We start from the raw sequence: 13,614 nt of genomic DNA, 5'->3' as shown, positions 1-13,614 counted from the left end.
AGTTGTCTTCAGTTGCAAGAGTTCCCTGTGGGGAGACTTCTTACTTTCTGCTGATGTTCACAAAGGGAAAAATCTTCTCTTGTCACAGATGCCTGTCAGTGCTTTTAATACATCACGAGATCTCCAACAGTCCTAGCCCTGGCTCATTCTTTTATTGCAGCCTGATAAAATCTGCTGAGATGCATCTTTCTTCCAGACAAGTTTACTGTAGGCTAAAGCTGTCACCTGTTCTTAGCCCCAGTCTTGCAAATTAGCTGGAGCTAGAGGGTAGGCTGCTTTTAAGGCTGTTTTATATTCCTCAACAATTTGATCTCCACAGGTCTGCCCAAGAAAGTTTCCTTTTTAGGATTCCATGTTTTAAGAGTGTTCAAACCTTTGTCTTTCTTCTTTTTTTTAAATTGTCTGTCCTGGCAGGCTACTTATTTAGCTTAATATTCTTTCCTTTTTTCTGCCTGCCACATCCACCAGAAACAGTGACTTTGTTACCCAAAGATGACCGATTAGTGGGAAAAAATTATTCACCACCATATCTGTGATACCACTTCATAATTCTGTCTCATTATACCCATGTCCATTCTGTTCACTTTTGTACTAAAAAAGGATACTGTTCAAAAGGAATTTGCATCAGACACTCCTGTATATGAATACACAGAAAATGCATGTGCATATCCCTATCCAATTTGTTACCCTGACACATGTGCTTGGAAATTCAAGTGTTAGGAAGCAGGAAGAGAATTCAGTGAAGTGTCCAGAGATTTTAAACTGACCACTCCTAAGGAGCCAATGGCCCAAAGGGAGGGAACAGGTAAAAGGTAAAGAAATATCAACACTGTGGAAACATATACTCAGCACCTTAAGTTCTCCCTCACACCTCTAGAGATGTCCCCAAACAAGCCTCTAGTCCCTAGAGGGCTGAAACAGCAGCCTGCAGCTGCTCTCATGTCTGACTACAGCTCCTTCAGTCCACAGTCCTAGCTGACTGAGCCAGTGAGATCCCCAGCTCTGCCGTGCATCCCTTTGTCTAGAGCTGACCAACCTCCATGCGCATGCTGTTCTCTCTTCCCCTTAATTCTAGCCTTGAGCTGTTTCTTCCTTTTTCCCTTGCTACCCAACCCCTGGGGATTTCTGGGAACTGCAGTCCAAATTAACAGATATCACAGCTCTGCAGACTGTCCCTCCCTCCCCCAGTTTCACCTGGCATTATAAATGTTACATTCATATTACAATATTTAACTCGAAATATCAAGTACTAGAGGCAACTACAGTTGTGAACACTTTGTGAAAGCCTGTAGGTTCAAAACATGCTTGTTAAGACCATTTCAGAAATAATACATAATATAGAAACAATATACAAATATGAACATTTTTTTTTCAGATAATTTATGAACAGAACAGAAGGATCACAATCTGATGTGGGTTTGGAAGAGTTCAAACACAGCTAATTACAAACACTTTCGGCATCATAATTTACTATCAGGTACATTGGGTTTAATTTCATTTTTGGTCATTATCATATTATTATGTATCTTTATGAAGGAAAAAAAAAACTTGCTGATTTGCTTACTTAAATAATATTCTTTATATTAATATTTAATTGTTTTACCAAATGGGGCTTTCGATCCCAAAGTCTAAAGAAGACTTTGCATTGCTCTTTTCCCTTGGTGCTGCTCTCAAGGCACTGGCATTGGTCATCAGGTCTACAAAAATAAAATTGATGGTTTTACTCAGCAGCAGTCAGGGAAAGCCTAGAATTATTTACTTATTAAGTATTATATTTAAGTGTGTGCGCATTGTGCTCTTTGTGAGTTTCTGGTAGCTCCATGTTCATAAAGCACCTACTACCAAGGAGTCCTGAGAAATGACTAGGGCTGCTAGGCATATGATGATACAAATAAAGAAAAAAAAGTTTTAGTTTCCCTCTCCATCTTTGTAATCTTAAAGTAAATCAGAGGTTTAAGTACATACAAAACATGGACTTCTGTGACTGTGCCTCCATGATGGTACTCTACCCTTAGTTTTTCCAGGCTTTTGAAAAAAAGGGTGCGCTTCAAAGTAGGTAAAGGTCATAAGACCCCCTCTATTCTCTCCTGTTACTGAAGAGCAACACCACCCAAGAACAGATATAATAGAGTAGCAACCCCCTCCCCCTGTATACACATAGTCTTGAGCTGTAACTGGCTGGGGTTCCAAGAACAGTACATTTCAAAGTTAACAATCCAATAAAAGGAATATAAATTCACACCCCCAAAGCTATTTTTCAGGTTATCTGGACACTCAGGCAATCAGCTCTGCAGTGGTTACATTCACCTCCAATATTCAAGAATCTTTTACAAACAGAAGGTCTTTTTCTTGGCAAGAAAGCTAAGTTTCTGGTGCCAATACATGATTCCAGGAGCAGGTTCTCTAGAATTAGGCATATTTCCATTGCCTCGTCTTTTTAGACGAAATGATGCTTAGGTAAGGAGCTATGTCTATTTCTATGTTTGTACAATTTATGGCATGATGGTACCAGAATATGTATTTAGATCATAAATAATGTAACACTCCCATTTTACAGATGAAGAAACTGAAAAACAGAAAACTGTGTTACTTGCTGAGCATCATAAACCAGATAGTTACCAGAACTTCAAGTTTAGCTATCAAATGAATAGAAATCCTAGCCTGTATTGAGAGCATTGCATTAGTAAGGTGACCGAAGCATAGATCAGAGTAGCAGTGCTTAAACCTAAGGAAGGTTCTCAGGCTCCACTCATCAGAAAATGAAAAGCATAGAGATAGTCCTCCAGAAAATGCCACTGAGAAATAAAGAGAAGAAAGTCTCATCTAAACAAAATAACTACACCAGGATATCCTGATGGGATTCAGTCAGCCAGGAGGATACTTAGAACTTTCTGAGAGCTGTACAGAACCTTACTGGATCACCCAACCTTCCCTAGCAGTCACATACTGAAACAGCATGTCCTGATGTCTATCTGCAAGGTAAAAGTTTCATTGCAATGTTCAGCAGCACTGCCTGTAGCTTTCATTTTGTGGATGATTTTATTTCTAGCTTAGTCCAGGACTCTTTATCTTCAGTCCTATATACTTCAGCAATTCTTGCACAAGATGAGGCTCCTCAAGCCCTGGGAGTGCTTGCCTGACTTTCCCCACTCACTAAGATGCACTGCAGAGACTCTTGGGGAGTGTCTCTGTAAGTGGAAAAAGTCAGGGTTTCCCTACTTATGGAGATGTGTCCCCAGGACCTTCAGGGTATGTCATACAAACAGGGAAACCTTGACTTTCCCCACTTACAGAGATGCGCCCAGGAGAACCAAGGGGCATGACATGGTAAGTAGGAAAAGCCTGACTTTCCACACTTATAGACATGCTCCCAAACCTTGCATGGGAATTCTCAGGGTGTGCAGGATCTGGCCCCACAAGCCCCCAGAGCACCTACCTAGGACACTAGAGAGCACGGGCAGTCCCAGGCCATCAGTGTTGCCTCACCATAAAGTAAACAGATGTCTGCTGCTAAATAAAGGCACAAATTGATACTGCCTTCATCGTGGCCACAAATTGTGGGCATGTATGGCATGACAAGGGGTATGAATGTCTGTTTGCTTGTCCCTTGTGCTGCCATAAAAATGTTTGTTTGCACTCTTAGTAATATTACCAACTCCCTATATGCTCAGTTTACCCCTCTATAGGAGTTGCCACATTGTTCTAGATTGCTTGGGCCATCTAGGCTAGTATCCTGCCTCTGATATTTACTGATAGCATATGCTTCTGAGGAAGGTACAAGATAATTATAGAATCTTTTTCTCAGCCTTTATCAGTTAGCCGTTCTTATGATATTCTCAAAGAAAAGGGGCATAGCAATCCTGACCTCTCTCAGAGACAACACTGAGAACCTTAATCAATGTTTGAAAAGCATTTTGTAATCTTAAGATGAAAAGCAGCTATATATGATTGCAAATAAGAGGGAAAGCATTTAGAATTAACTTGCAGCTCACATTAATGACCTTCCATGTTCCTCCAGACAATTGATTTGGCTGTCACCGCTTTGTAAATCAGGAGTAATTCTGCAAAAGAGTGAACAATAGAGTTAAACCAATAAAAATCTGGTGCATGGGAGATCTGGATCAGGCCAATAACTCTAATTAGGGACTAGAAGTGTGACTTTATTTTATTTTACTATGCACAGGCTGTAAGGCTCCCATTCCATCTGAGAGATATTTGTTTTCTGGTACTAAATTCTCCTCAAAATTAATGGTAATGCACCTGAAAGCTTATATTTTGAATATGCAGCATTAACATAGGAGGTTGTTTCTGTTCCTGATTTCTTCATTTAAAAATTCCAGAGGAAAAGGCATTTAAGACGTGGCAGAATGGTGGTATTTATCATCCTCTATGGTGAATCATTTCAGCCCAACAAGTGTTGCAAGGAAAAGGGATTATTATTTACTTTGTCTGGCAGTGAAAACAGTTTTCAATGTACTGAGAACCCCTATCAGGGTACGGCATTTGACTGAAGCAGGAAAAGTCTGTAGACAGATTTTTTGTTGTGTGCCTGTCTTCAAACCTTTCTCCACATAAATAACCCTCAAAGTTTAATAGCTGTTAGACATCTGTAGGCAAAAGTAAGAGAAATTAGTTCATCAGGGAACTGTATCATGCTTCCAACATGTGGCAAAACGAGCGCCTCTTCACCATCTGTTATTTGTGTGAGTATTTTATTATGTAAATGTCTGTACACACTGCATTCTAAACAAAGGAAAATGACTTCCTCTACAGTATGTTGATACTGCCAAGCTTCTGTGTCTGCCACCAAAAAAGTGACAGACAGAAAATCTTGGATTCATCTAGCTCCTCCCAATGAAACGCAACAAATTCAGTCAATGGGATAAGGATCCTTTGCCAATGAAAAGTAGGAAACTGTAAAATACTGAACACTGAGTAAAAGACCCACACAAATGAATGCTCTACATATTTCCACTGTATATTCCACTATTCTATAATATGGGAGCATTATGTCTTTTTCAGGAATTTAGAAACAATATATGCACTCTTCAGTGTCCATCTGCCCATTTGAAACCTCAAACTTTCTCCTTGAAATGATGTTGACAGGGGTCTCAAGCCTACAGTTTTCTGAGCATCCCTGAACTCTCACCTCAGACTAACTTCACTGAGAACTGAAAGCGGACAGCCCACCTTACATGACTAGGCCATTTGGTAGCATCACAACACCACTCTTCATGTAGGGGAAGGGTTGGGGTGTAAGATGGCATGTAGCCTATATCCTGGCTTAAAATGTTCATTAAATTTTCTATTTAAATTGAAATATAATTATCTTAACTGGCATATTTTTGGCAGCTGCGATAAAGAAAAAAATCCTTCAGCTACACTGTACCAAGTAAAAGCCCAAAGGAGTTCTGACACTGGCCCTTAATCAAAATATGCAAAGACACAAAAGCATTTAGCTAATCTATGCCAAGCTATCTTGGACAGCATAGTGTTGCCTAGAGCATCCTTCTGGTGGCATTTAAAACACCTGGTGCCCTAGGAAAAAAAAAATCATTATCTGAGGATGTAATTTCGCCTGTTCTGTTTATAGCTATCTACCCACTAAGAGTGCCTGCTGCAGGGATAGTAGCATAATATATCTGTATGCCAAAAAAGGCTAATATTTTTGCTCATTTTTTCAGTCTGTAGCACCCAGGTGGTTATCTGCATGAACACACTCCCTCTCATTGTGTACTGCATGTGGTTTAATATAATTATACTATCATTGTGTTCATTGATTTAGCTTAAATCTTAATTTGATAATTGGAAAAAGTATACATTCTAAGTGTGAGAGATTAATTGATTCTTCAATTGAACTTGAACAGAAATAATTGAAGTCAATGCCAGACTTGACCAATTTGATGATTTAATGGTGGTTTGTTACCTACTTCATTGTGTTTATATTTCTTACACTTGGATTTATCAGTTTTTCTTCTCTTAATTATGATTAAGTGTTGAACTTTAGAGGTAGCTAAGTGCTAGTGCTAGTATTGATTAGCTTGTTTTTATTAATGTGTTAAATTTTGTTGTTGTGATTTGGAATATATTTCATGGTAGAGGAAATAATGGCTAGAGAATTCTGGGCTTTAAATTATTCAAATTCCTCTTTGTCTCACACTCCAGCTTACAATTACCTTACCTAGATACTTCAAATACTAGAAAGTTCATAAGCATCAGATGTTCCCTTATTTAGCAGGTAAGACCTGGTGTCACAAACAAAATATCAGCACTGCTCTTGGATTTATAAGTCAAGCTGATTTAAGGCACAAGCAAAGCAAATAGCAACATGGCATTATTTATGGAGCCTTTCATTTTAGAGAAGGTCTCTAATTTCTGTTTTAGCTTGTTGTCCAACCTCAGCAGTAGAATCAGAAAGAAGACAACCACTTTCCTTACTTCAAGCAGTTTGATTTTCCACAGATTGTAAGGTCAACCTTTCAATAGGTGAGTTTATGTTTGTAACTGGGATATGAATTTATGTCCTTCATTCTGAGCACTGTGTCCAGTCTGAAACTACATGCAGACTATTGCCAAATGAACAGAAGATCACATTATAAATTCTCCCTTACACATTCAGTCTCTGATTACCATTAATTCATGAATTCTTTACCCACTTTGAGGCATACAGTTTTTTCAAAAGTCTGGATGAAACTATAAACTATGCAAGAATACTGTAGAAGTCAAGAGATTTGGGATACATAATATATGCTTCTCTCTAAGAATCTGAAGCCTGCTCTATATACCTTAGGTGTATTTTCATTACTTGCACAAGGAATAAGGGCCAAAATCAGATAGCATTTCCCCATTTTGTTTTATTGCTCGAGATTGTAGTGGGGCTGTTAGGAAGGCTAAGGCAATGATGGAACTGGGAACTACAGACCTGGATCAAAGATAACAAGAAGTCCTTTTTTAAATACATAGGGGGGTAAAAAGAAGGTAACAAGTAATGTGGGGCCTCTGCAGGACATGCTTGGTAATCTGGTAGTAGCACCAGATGACACAGCTAATCTCTTTAACAGATTCTTTGCATCCATTTTTCTGAGCAGGGACAGGGACACCCTCCACCACTTGGATTCCAGACGGAGCCAGGGGAGGCGCAACCAGGCCAAGGTCAGTAAGGACCTAGTCAGGGAACTTCTGGAGGGACTAGATGTGTTCAAATCAGCAGGTCCTGATGATCCCCACCCCAGAGTGCTTAGGGAATTGGCAGAGGTCATTGCAGAACCCCTGGCACAGCTTCATGAGCACTTGTGGTGCTCTGGTGAGGTGCTGGAGGACTGGAAAACGGCCAATGTGGTCCCCACTTTCAAAAAAGGGAGGAAAGAGGACCCAGGAAATTATAGGCCCATTAGTCTTACCTTGGTCCTGGGGAAGCTCCTTGATAAAATTATCCAGGTGCACATCTGCAAGGGGCCAGCAGGGGAGATTATGCTTAGGGGCAATCAACATGGGTTCATTAGAGGCAGGTCCTGTCAGACCAACCTGGTTGCCTTCTGTGACCAGGTCACAAAAGTCTTGGATGCAGGTGCCGTGGTGAATGTAGTCTTTTTGGACTTTAAGAAGGCCTTTGACACTGTTTCTCACCCCATCCTCATTAAAAAATTAGGCGACTGTGGTGTTGACACCTACACAGTCATATGGGTCACAAATTGGCTAGAGGGCCACACTCAGAGAATGGCAGTGGATGGGTCATTTTCAACCTGGAGGGATGTGGGCAGTGGGGTTCCCCAGGGCTCAGTCCTAGGGCCCGCATTGTTCAATATTTTCATTGGCCATTTGGATGAGGGGGTGAAAAGCACCTTGTTCAAATTTGCAGATGACACTAAGATGTGGGGAGAAGTGAGAATGCTAGAAGAGAGGGACAGGCTACAAATGGATCTGGACAGGTTACAGAGGTGGGCAGATGAGAACAGGATGGGTTTCAAGGTGGACAAGTGCAAGGTGCTGCACCTGGGGAGGAAGAACCAGCAGCATACCTACAAGCTGGGGAACTCCCTTCTTGTCAGCACAGAGGCAGAAAAGGATCTTGGTGTCACTACTGATTCCAAGATGAACAGGGGCCACCAACGTGGGGACATGGTCAGGAAGGCTAACCATACCTTGTCATGCATGCATAGATGCATCACGTACAGGTCCAAGGAGGTGATCCTCCCCCTTTATGTGACATTGGTCGGGCCACAGTTGGAGTACTGCTTCCAGTTTTGGGTGCTGTGCTTCAGGAGGGTTGTGGACAACATGGAGAGGGTCCAGAGGAAGGCCACCTCGCATGATCAGGGGGCAGCAGGCAGGGCCTGTGAGGAGAGGCTACAGGATCTGAACCTGTTCAGCCTCCACAAAAGACGACTGGGATCTGGTGGCCACCTATAAACTTGCCAAGCGGGACCAGCAGGCAACGGGAGAGTCCCTGTTTCCCCAAGCATTACCAGGGGTAACAAGGAACAACGGCCATAAGTTGACTAAGAGTAGATTCAGGCTAGATATCAGGAGGCAGTACTTCATAGTCAGGGTGGCTAGGAGCTGGCATCAACTTTCAAGGGAAGTGATGCTTGCCCCTACCCTGGGGGTCTTCAAAAAGGAGGCTAGACAACCACCTAGCCAGAGTCATTTGACTCCAGCATCCCTTCCTGCCCATGGCAGGGGGTCAGACTGGATGATCTGCTTAGGTCCCTTCCAACCCTATCAACTATGAAACTATTGTCCACTGCTTCATTTTAGCCTTTTTTGCATCAGCATATACCATGTTCCATTTTAGTTTTGTGGTAAACTAGTAGAATAGATAATCTTACTGTATGCTTTTGACAAAATTAGAAATTATACAAATGTTGTTATACATAGTTTTTATTGTTCATGTTATTATATTGTTTTAGCAAAAACTGCAAATAAACCATTACCACTATTATGTAGAAAAAAAGGAGAAAGAATGAAAATGGAAAGCAGAGGAAAAGAGAAAAACCACTATACAGAATCTTTTGGGTAAAAATATTGACAAATACATTTATGCATGATAGGCTTCAGTCTTGATGACATACCTTATTTTTGTATATACTTTGTGAGGACTACTATTTTAGTATGATTAAGGGTGAGACTATTAAACTTTTTTTCTAATATGCTTCCATGTGAAATTCACTATTCTTTTCACAGAGGATGGAACAAAGATCACATGTTTTCTCTAAGTGCCAAACTCAAATGGAACATTGTAGTACTACTAATTTATTTTATTATGTAAATATACTGCAATAAAATAATTATTTTCACATACATTTATAATTATAGTCTAGATTTTAATAGTGCCACAATTGTTCATTTGCCTGGGATACACTCAGTTTTCAAATTATAATTAAATCTTCCACTGTAACTAAATGCCATTTTTACCAACAGTATATGACTTCAAGATAATGGGGAATAGCTACATTAAAAGAAGCATTCTTCATGTACGGAATCTTTGTATCCTTAGCACTCTAGACATAACATTATTAATACTTCACCTGACTTGGTAGTCAGTGACATTCTGTAGGCCAGTTATTCTGTAGTTACATGCGAGTTGTGTTTATATTTTATAAAATCAGAGCCATCTCAAAGATTTCAATGAGGGTAGAGTAGAAGCAGGATTTCTATTTTTTTATGGGAGTGATTTAGTTTTATGTTAGTAATCTACAGAGGCTCCAGGCCACGGAACTCAACCCTCCCTAACAACAGCACAACTAGAGCAGGGCAAGTGTCCCCAACACTGACTTAGAAAAGCACCAGTATGACTCCCTCACCCCAGGAATCTGTCACATCAGATGCAGTGTTGGCCCTGCAGAGGCGAGAGACAGAAGCCTCTTGTGAGCTTGCAACATTTCAGAGATAAGATGTTCTGCACCAGGGCCCACGTGCTTCCTGTGTTCAGGTCAGGGGCTGGCTGTGCACAGGTGCCCACAGACCATGGTAAGGCATCCAGACAGGCCTGAGCCCCCCATCCTTGCTTGCTTGCTCCCCCAGGACTGGTGACCCACTGGGTGCTGGCCACAGGCAGCCTACTTCCCCTTTCCCTACCCAGGGAAGAACACACCAGGCTGCTGTAAAGCACCTGCTGCTGCAGTTCCAGATGCCACTCCCCTACTATCTCCCTGCAGGCCAACCTCTCTGCTGTACTGTTGCCAAGCCTATAGTGCCTGGGCTTGGAGCATGTGGAGCTCCCAGACAAAGGGGGTATGGGGCTGGCCATGGCCCTGTCCTCCCCACTGCGGGCCTCTCTAGGGAGGTGAACCACTGTAGCCCTCCCCTGCATCCTGCTGCTCTATAACCTGAGCATGTCCCTGCTCTGTGCACCTCAGGCAATGCTCAATGAGCTGTTTGTGCAGGTTGAGGGGTGCATGAGCCACTATGCTCTGCAGCTGCTGATCCTCCTGGTACCCTGGGCACACCTGTGCTCCTGGTTCAGGACCCTGAGCTATGACAGTGAATGCAGCAAGCCCAAGTTTCCCTGCAACATCTGCCAGTGCCTGGAGGGCTACCTGTGGAAGGGTACACATCCCTGCCCCCTACTGCTGAGGAGAACATCACTGCTGGCATTGACACCTTCCTTGGGGTGTAAGAGGTCCATGCCCATCCCAGCTATGGGGACATGGGTTCCTCAATAAAGTTCTGAACTGTGTCTCACCTTTCTGCATGCTATGGAGGAGAGAGAACCTGGGGCCAGGGAAGTCCAGGCAGGCTAGGCAGGGAATGGGAGCAGGTGCTGGGACTGAAGACAGGGGAAAGGAATTCCCTCCCCCCAGTGCAGTACTTACCACGCGTCCAGGGCTGGCAAGGCTGGTGGCTCAGCACAGGCCTCCCCATCAGCATAGGTGACCATCTGTGCCCAGAGCCCATGCCCTATGGTGACCAGCAGGCTGCCATTTGGCCAGGCCACCCTTTCCCCAAGTGCTGCTTTTGGCTGGTGGGGGCATTGCTCACCGCACCTTGTGACAGGGTCTGGGGCTGTTCTGAAGATAAAGGCAGCTGCTTGCCAGGACTCCCAAAGCTGCCAGTGGATGCAGCAGCTGGGGAGGAGGATTTGGGCAGCATTCTGAAGGCCCAAGGGCTCCTCCTCTGGTAATGTGTCACTGGAGGTGTCAGGTCAGGGCAGGGTAGGGTTTGGACAAGCTGCCCTTGCCGGTGACAGTTGGAGAGGTGCAGCTTGGGTCCTGAGGCACCAAAATACAGGTCAGCTTCCACAGGCCATGGTCTTGCAGGCATAGTAGCAGACAATTGTAGGCAGTCACAACCATTCACAGTGCCTACAAGGCCTTGACCTTAATGTGACACTACCACATCAACTGGGAATGCCCTTGCTCCCATATTCCATCTGACAGGTCCTCATAAATATGGGCATTTGAGCATGTGCCCTGTGTAAACTGCCTCTGCATGTCAGAACAGCCTAGAGCACCACGAGGTCACCAACCTCTTCCTGTGACCAGTTGGGGGCCTGGGCAGTTGACATTGGTGTGCACACATGGGTGGGCTGGGCCTCAATGGAAAGGAATTCGATGACATGACATCTTGTGCTGGCATGCTGGGCTGCAGTGTGGCTGTTCCTTTGATGCTGGCCCTCAACAGCCACTAGCAGCACCCAGCACAGGGGCATGGCAAGGGACTGGGAGCCATGTAGCAGAGGCTCTTCACCACAGGATGTACAATGATAGGAGACAGTCTGGGGGTGAGCAGCAGCAGGAAGCAGCTGCCGGCCCCGCTGCCAGAGACCGTCAGCCTGGGGGATATCAGGGCCGGGCAAGGGGTGCAGCAAGCTGCAGCCCTTTGCAACACTTACCTGTGGCCAAGCAGGAGCTGTAGAAAGGGGACAAGCCAGGCAGAAGCAACCTGTGACCTGTCCAGGGGGATGCATGAACCAGCATTGGTCCCAGGGAGTGCACAGGCTCTGGTAGGCTCCTGTGCAGTGAGTCCCAAATCACAAAATAGCTGCAGGCTTTTATACCCTGCAGCTAGGGGTTGCCAGAGACCAGGCGAGGCCTTGGGCAGGAGAGGAAGCCAACCAGGAGCCCTGGGGCTGGGCTCCAGCTGGCCCCGCAATGGCTGGACAGACCTGGCACTAAAGTTAGTGCCAGATCACGTCTACATGTGCATGACTTGAATTTGCAGGTATTAAATTTAGTCATGATTAGCCTAGTTTGCTGTGCAATAAGGGTGCACACATGCAGACATCCTCCTGTACTGTGCAATAAACTAGGCTAATGCAAATTAACATGTCCTGTTGCAGATGCTCCCTGAAGCCTGCAGTGGAAACTGCAGTTTGCATGGATCCCATCAAATATTAAAAAAAATGTGACACATACCTGTGAGCATTTGATAAATATCCATGGCTCTGATATTAAAAATTCTTCTAATTAATTTAGTTATCATTTGTCAGTGTGTATTAACTAATGCCTCACTGTTTAAGTAACTTGTATAATGCTACAAAGGTATCAGATGAACTGGTATTTCCAACTGTAGTTTTTGCTTGAATAGCTCTTCTCCTGAAGTTCTTTGAGCTCTCTGTTAAGTGACAAATGGATGCAAATTTTATTAGTCTCACTTAGAAGATGTTGAATAATACTGCCATTAGTAAGACTATCATGCAGTGGCTGCTTCAGACAGCATACCTGTAGATTTGCCATCTTCTACAATCCTTACAACATTGGCTTCATTGTCAGGGACAATAAAACCAAAATAAAAATTTAAGGCAGGAAGCCATACATTTATTTGTTTTTAAGTTTTAAAAATTGGGTTGGTTGCTACGGTATCTTTTTTAAATCCAAAGGAAGTATGGCTTTTTAAGTCAGTTCCAAAGGCTGACAGATGCTTCTTTCAAGCTCTCACCCAGTGAGCTGTGAAACTCAACTAGGTGAAACATTTGTCCCTGTATCTAAATGTGAGTCACAAATTCATATCGAGAATCATTTCCTCTGACTGTGCAGAGTTGTTGCAACATGGCATTGTGAGGCTACAAGTGAGTTGCAAACAACTTCAGCATTTGCTATGAGTGATGTATACATGCTGTGTCTGGTGGCAGAGTAGCAGACAGCCTATATTTGGTTTTTGATTTTGGACTAATATTGCCTGGGCTAGCAGCTGTGAATGCTGTAGTCCAAGCTCAAAAGGAAGTTATGACTTCCTTGATTGAAAGGAAGAATAACTGTGACCCAAAGATTCACATTTAGGTTTTTGGGTTTTTTTTTTCAGTTGGGAGTATACTCACTCTGGCATGCACCAAGGAAGGAGTAGAGTGGAAAACGGAGACAAGGAGATTAGTTAAGGAATTTCATGTAGCATTTCACTTGTTTGCACTGTGAAAATAATGTTTTGATTAACAATGAAAGAATGTTCTTTTTTCTTCTGTATTAAACATTCCTTGAGAGGACTATTTCAATGAGCAGCAACTGAAGCATGATAAGTACAATTATAAGGTAAATATAAAACACAAAAAATCTTTGTTAGTAAAATAAGGATGTGTCTATTGAACAAAGAAACTAACCAGAGAATACCTAGACACTACATAATATCCCTTAACATAATCATAGGTGTGTTTCTCCTGATACATCATTCATACATGTT

At 43.0% G+C, this 13,614-nt stretch overlaps 1 long non-coding RNA gene across 1 annotated transcript; it reads left to right on the top strand.

Moving 5' to 3' along the window:
- Positions 1-1,387: 1,387 nt before the first annotated feature.
- LOC149874336 (uncharacterized) lies at positions 1,388-9,194 on the top strand. The gene is made up of 4 exons (XR_016439923.1): positions 1,388-1,477; positions 6,385-6,486; positions 7,089-7,152; positions 8,910-9,194. It is a non-coding gene; the product is annotated as an uncharacterized LOC149874336 (long non-coding RNA).
- The last annotated feature ends 4,420 nt before the right edge of the window (positions 9,195-13,614 follow it).

Source organism: Crocodylus siamensis, chromosome 1 (genome assembly GCF_052110815.1).
Source record: "Crocodylus siamensis isolate JL-2025a chromosome 1, ASM5211081v1, whole genome shotgun sequence".
NCBI classification, from domain to species: domain Eukaryota; kingdom Metazoa; phylum Chordata; order Crocodylia; family Crocodylidae; genus Crocodylus; species Crocodylus siamensis.
Note: the sequence above shows the minus strand (reverse complement) of the source record. Positions and strands in the feature narration are given on the sequence as shown.